Raw genomic sequence first — 7396 nt, forward strand, 5'->3', positions numbered from 1 at the left:
CACCATCCTCCTCCTCCGTCCGCGCGGACACTCTCCTGAACACACTTACTCCAAAACATGAAAACGCGCACGCGCACGCGCTGTCCTTAGCACGCGCGCCATGTCTTGATTCTAGCCACCACCAGAAAGTGAAGTTGACATTTTTCAGGTCTATGGTTTAAAAAAAAAAAAAAAAAAAAAAAGCCGACAAAACAAAAGCGTGTGTTAATTTATTTTCAGCACGTGAAACCCGAGAAGCACTTGGGAGCGAAGGGCTGTCTTTGAAAGAAAGCTGTTATCGTTTTTGTCCCATGGAGGAAGTTTTTTTTTGATCTTGGTGAAGGCCCAGACTTGTAATCACTTTGTTTGTTTGTCACGGAATCTAGAAAGATAGAGGATAGAACGTCGATCTATTTGTGTCTGTGTCTGCATCGACGTGTCTGTCTTTGCCTGTCTGTCTGTCCGTCTGTCTACCTCTGTGTGTGTGTGTGTGTGTGTGTGTGTGTGTGCTGATAGACGATTGTTATCTTACTTTTTTATCCGGAAAATGGGCGAAAATGAACACTTGTAACCTGATATTATTCAATTGTGTAGATTCTATGTTCTCTTGTGATGTTTGTTCAGTCTTTCCTTGTTGCCCTGGTTTCGGAAAACCTTTGTTTGATTCGTTTTGAAGAAATGCCATCACTTTGTGAAGCTCATGAATATTCTATGTATGTATGTATGTATGTATCTATGTGTATTTGTGTATAATTCATCTCTCTACTTACATATGTATTATCATTATTGTTTAAGCCCAACACTCGGCTTATATCACAGATTGACATAAGTTTACATTTGGGCCAACAGCAAAGTGAGAGCTGTATTATCAATGGTTTCTCCAGTCAATGGGAAACCATTTACAGCTTAGTCTTTTGTGAAGGACTATGACTCTCAAACTGGGAGGCAAAATTGCACTGGCTCTTAGTGCTGCAGCCTTGTGGGCTAGTTGGCCTTTGGGAACCATCCCAACGCCAACTGTCCTAAAACCCTCTTGGCTGAGAGAGTGGGGATGTACTTGGGCAAGACACTCTCCACTATAATCAAATTCTAGCCCAGATAGTCGGGACAGCAGTTGCCTCCTCTGCCGTTCTGATGGTCATAGTCGGACACGACTGACTATCATATATATATATATATATATATATATATATATATATATATATATATATATATATAATTATTGTTTACCGAAGTATTTATCTAATCTTTGTATCTCCCCCCGTGGAGATGCCGGGGGTCTTTCAGTATAAATAGCCTCACCGCCCTCTGGAAATTCTCTGCCAGACATTTCCTCTTGTATATCACTCTTTGTTTCTGCCTTTTTTTTTTCTATCTTCGCTGTTGTCTCCTTTTTCTGCCTTCCCAGTCCATTCCCCTTTCTTTTTTTCAAGTAAGCCTTGACACTTTCCCCCCTCTTTTCCGCAGTCTATGATGTACTATCTGTGCTGTTTTGCTCTGGCGATTAGGTAGTGAGATGTAAACACTGGGATGGGCACTAGCTGCCTATTCTGCAGTGTAATTTGCCTATATGGCCTTTTTTAAATGTATTTTTTATTTGGCTTCGAAGCATCGGTTTTTTTTCTCTCTCCTTTTTTACATTTTTTTTTGTAATCTGGGGATGATAAATTAAAACGGAATGGCTGGCGTCGTCAGCATGGCCTAGTCTTATTTGCCATTAGGAGCTAAATGGTTGGGATACTGTGTCATGAACTGTGTTTTGTGGGTTTGTCTTAGTGTTTTTGTAAATGTGACAGTTTTATGTTGACGCGGTTGAGAATTTGTATGGTTTGACTGTCCTGATATGGCCCTGTGCGGTCGGCTGGACTATAAACAACAAGAACTTGAACTTGAATTAGTTCATCTTATTATTTGCTTATTGTTTATTTATTTATTCATTTATTTATTCATTGATCACTTGAGAATTGCTTATACAACTAATTAAATTCATTGCCACACTGAACACAGCTATGCACTTAACACTTGCAAAAATGCATACCAAAACAAATCGCAGATTTATTTCCTTATCGTCTGCGAGTTACTGGAATATGTATAAGTGTAGTATAATTCAACGCATAAAAATTCCCATTCGTCATTTGTATTCACCGATGACCCATTCCTAGCCCTTTCACTTTTGTTGTAAGTAGTTGTTGCTGTTGTTGTTGCTGTTATTGTTGTTGTGATGGTGATGATGATGATGATGATGATGATGGGGGAGGGTGGCAGAATGGTTGAGAAGTTTATCTGCCAACACAGTGGCCCTGGGGGGGTCTGGGTTCGAGTCCCGGCTTCGCCCTTTCTCCCCTGATTGACTGTAAAATAAAACTGAGCGTCTAGTACTTTGGATGAGATGAGAAATTGAGGTCCTGTGTGCAGCACGTACTTGGCGTACTGAAAAAAAAAAAAGAGTCCATGGCAACACAAGTGTCGTCAGGCAACTGGCTAGCAAGTGTGGTGTAACACATATGGATTTGTCCGAACGCAGTGAGGCCTCCATGCGAAACAAACTGAAACACATCATGATGATGATGATGACGACGACGACGACAACGACGAAGGCGATGCATTACTTGTATTTCAAGTAGAATAAGTGAAAGAATGGCAAGGACTATGCACCTTTAAAATACACAATAATAATTTATCAGATTCGAAGATCTTTTTACAAAAATGAAGGAAAAATGTATGTATGATTTAATTTAAAAAAAAAAAAAAATGTTGCGTTTTAATTTTTCTGGACGCTGACAATTATTCCACATCAGTGATTCCTTCTGACTATGACTTTATTCACTTTGGTCGCTTTTAACCATCACAAAGGTAGAACTCAACAACACTTCAGAAAAAAAGGAGACGCCAATGGTTTTAGTCGAACACTTATTTGCTTTAGTAGCTGAGTTTGGAAGTACCATAATGATTGAAATATGCGGTAGTTATCAAACGAATCATTCGCTGCCCTGTTTTTCAGTGTTGTTGGTGTTGCGGTTTTCAAGTGAACAATTCCATATAGTTTTAGCTCGGCCGTTACCACTTTGTTGATTTGAAAACATATATATATATATATATATATATATATATATATATTGTGTAGGCTATTTCTAATTCAAGATTTATTCGAACGAAGTATTCCGATTAGAACTCGTCTGAGAAATGTCCGGTACCTTTTTGATAGGTTTGAAAGAGGGAAGGAACGAAATGAAACATTAAGAAATGAAGGAAGGAAGGAAGGAAGGAAGGAAGGAGAAGATACCCTTTTCTTTATATATATATAAATTGATTTTGACAACCATAAATATTTACTTCCAGTGATATATTTTTTTGCTTTCCCTATATATATATATATATATATATATATATATATATATATATATATATATATATATATATATATATATATATATTCTCCATATTTGCTGCATATACAGTTATTAGCGTACGCCAACAAAAATGTTTCACATGAAAAAAAAAAAAAAAAAAAAAATTTTCAGAGCCGTGTATTTGTCAAGACTGCATTTTATTCTGTTGTTAGTCATTTGGTTTTGTATTTTGATGTTGCTTTTTATGTACACGGTTCAGTTTGTAAACGTGTTGGTACCAGCGCTTATATGGTCATCGTTGCTGCTAGCCAAATGACAAAGAAGAGAGAATTGATTTTGATTTTATCCAATCAGTAATTTTATTCATTCGCTCATTCTTTGTATTTTGAATTTGTATTTGTATTTCTTTTTATCACATCAGATTTCTCTGTGTGAAATTCGGGCTGCTCTCCCCAGGGAGAGCGCGTCGCTACACTACAGCGCCCCCCCCCCCCCCCCCTTTTTTTTTGTATTTTTTCCTGCGTGCAATTTTATTTGTTTTTCCTATTGAAATGGATTTTTCTACAGAATTTTGCCAGGAACAACCCTTTTGTTGCCGTGGGTTCTTTTACGTGCGCTAAGTGAATGCTCCACACGGGACCTCGGTTTATCGTCTCATCCGAATGACTAGCGTCCAGACCACCACTCGAGGTCTAGTGGAGGGGGAGAAAATATCGGCGGCTGAACTTAAACGTTCATTTATCATTATTTCTATCATTCATTGATCTATACATTCATCTGTTTATATATATATATATATATATATATATATATATATATATATATATATATATATATATATATATATATATGACTCTTTTTCCTCAGTTAAAAAAAGTGTGTGTGTGTGTGTGTGTGTGTGTGTGTGTGTGTGTGTGTGTGTGTGTGTGTGTTTGAAAATGACAACAAAAAAAAAAAAAAAAAAAAAAAAGGAAAGGAAAAAACAAACAAACAAAAAACCCCGATTTCTATAGAAAACAAATGCAGTGAAAAGCGTGTTGAAATCAAAAAGTAAATCAATGTAAAACAAATCCAATTTCGATGATCGAAGACACAAAATGAAAAAAAAAAAAGATTAATTTTTTTTTTTCAAAGATGCACACACACACACACACTTTACACACACACACACACAAGGATGCAGTATCTCAGGCGACAGGCTGAACGATGTCTCCCCCTCCTGTGCCATGCATACCACACTCACGTTGGTCTGAGATCTGAAACGGGCTTCGTGGATTGCCCACAAGGTAAAGCCCCCACGCGAAACATAAGACCTCTCTCTCTCTCTCTCTCTCTCTGTCTCTTTCTCGTCTGCCCGCCCACCGCTAGCGCGTCTATGGTGTACTGGCGGCGTCAAATCTTGGACATTTCCAGAGGACGTCCTTTGAAAGAGAAGGATATCGTCACTGTCGGTCCTATCGGTCAAAATAAGTCATGATGATGATGATGATGATGAAAGAAGCAACTTTCATGACGTTAAGAAAAATCTGGACTAATGTTGTTGTTTTTTTTTGTTTCATTTTTCCCCCCAATTTTTAAGAAGCAGACGAAGAAGAAGAAGAAACCTTCGGGCACGTGTGAAGATACACGTGCGTATGCGTTTACACACCATGCACTCACACACACGCACACGCGCGCGTGTGTATGTGTGTGTGTGTGTGTGTGTGTGTGTGTGTGTGCGCGCGCGCGTGTGCATGTGTGTGAGTGCATGGTGTGAGCGCGCGCGCGTGTGTGTGTGTGTGTGTGTGTGTGTGTGTGTGTGTGTGTGTGTGTGAGCGTGAGTGCGCTCGCGCGCGCGCGCGTGTGTATTTGTGTGTGTGTGTGTGTGTGTGTGTGTGCGCGCGCGAGCGCACTCACGCTCACACACACACACCACACACACACACACACACACGCACACACCACACACACACACACACACCACACACACACACACACACACACACACACACAGACGGTTCACTCCGAGACAATGGCCAAGCAGATTCAGCTTTCGTTATACCAAAACTGAAAACTGAACGATCATACTGTACTGGTAAAAATCGATCGATATTCACAGCTGAACTTATCGCTGTTTCTTATGGCTTTAAACTATATTCGTGATCTTCCAGTTTGCCATCTACAAGTCCTATTTTGTGTTGATTCAAAATCTGTTTTATATGCTTTAAACTCATCAAATTTTAAGAACAAGTACAAAATAATAATAGAATTAAGTCACATTGTACATCTTTTGAATTTGAGAGGAAAACGCATAACTTTTTGCTGGGTTCCTTCTCACCTTGGTCTACTATATAATGAATGGGCTGACAGGGCTGCAGAAAAAAGTGCAAAACACCAACAGGGAACCACAGAACTTTATGTGCCTTTGTCTGTACAAGAGGGGTACCGTTTACTAGAACAAGCATCGTGGAGCAAAGTCAGGGAAATATACCAGCAAAATGGCGAAGTTTTGAATGAAAGAATAAATAATATTCAACAACCGGAATCTATCAATCTACTAAATACATTCAGTAATTTAATCAGATTGAGGCAAATTCAGGCATTATCGAACACGATGAAGCTGAACGCTTTTATAACAAATTTCAGTAAAGCTGTTAAATGCATTTGTGGAGAATCTATTTGTAGCAGACACGTACTATTTGAATGTCAGAGTCTAAAATCGTTTTTACCAAATTCTCGGAAATTCTTGAGAACGTATTTTTGACAATTTCAAGATGTTATCTGCTGTTGCAGCAGGCTCGCTGCATAGTCCAATAGGACATTTGTTATAGTTGTTATAGTTGTTTGATGTTAGCGTTTCCTTCTATTATGCTTGTGTCTCCCTTTTATTTTTTTCCAGCGCTTTGTATCTTCCCCCCACCACACACACACACACACACATGCGCACACGCGCACACACACATACACACACACTGTGCCCAGTACTGTTCCCACCACCACGCTTCCCTCCCCCCGGTTTTTTTGTGTGTGTATAATATCACTTAAATTGGGAAGACGTTAAACTGAAGACAACAACAACAACAACAACAACAGCACACACACACACACATGCACACACACACACACACACACACACACGCACACACACACACATGCATGCACACACACACACACACACACACACACACACACACACACACACACACACACACACACACAGGTTACAGAAGGATGCCCTCTGTCTTCTCCTTCCCAATCTCCAGCTTGCTCATTTCAATGATCATAAAAAAACCCCTGATACCAATGAGACTGGCTAGACCTGCGAATAACAGTAGAAACGACAACTATAATACTAAAAATGAAAAATAATTATGATGATAATAATAATAATGATGATAATAATACTACTACTACTACTACTACTACTACTGTTACTACTCATCATCGTCTCATATTTCACTCTCATGTATCACGTCTTTTAAGAATCGATATAACTGGCCTTCATTTTCCTCACTGTTTTGCATTTTGTTGTGTATTGTATTGCACTGAAATGCACTGAATGCACTGTATTGCATTGCATTCCATTGCATTGTTTTGTATTGCATTGCACTGTACTGCATTGTATTGCATTGTATTGTATGCATTGTATTGTATTGTCTTTTTTTTGTACGCATAGAGTTGACTTCATCAAGATTGTGCGCCTTATAAATATTATTATTATTATTAGTAGTATTTCTATGTATTTATCTATTATTCTTTATTTATCTATTTATCTAGTTTTTGTTATTTTATTTTATTTTATTTATTTATTTTTTCTCAAGGCCTGACTAAGCGCGTTGGGTTACGCTGCTGGTCAGGCATCTGCTTGGCAGATGTGGTGTAGCGTATATAGATTTGACCGAACGCAGTGACGTCTCCTTGAGCCACTGATACTGATACTGTATTTATTATCTTCCCAAAATAGCCTCCCTTGCCTGCCCTTCCTTATCTTTAGTTTCTACAGTTTTAGAGTTATGCATGCGTGTGAATGACTGGTGCGAAAGCGCTTTGATTTGTCTCTGCACAAGATCCAGCGCTATATAAATACC

Source organism: Babylonia areolata, chromosome 20 (assembly GCF_041734735.1).
Source record: "Babylonia areolata isolate BAREFJ2019XMU chromosome 20, ASM4173473v1, whole genome shotgun sequence".
NCBI classification, from domain to species: domain Eukaryota; kingdom Metazoa; phylum Mollusca; class Gastropoda; order Neogastropoda; family Buccinidae; genus Babylonia; species Babylonia areolata.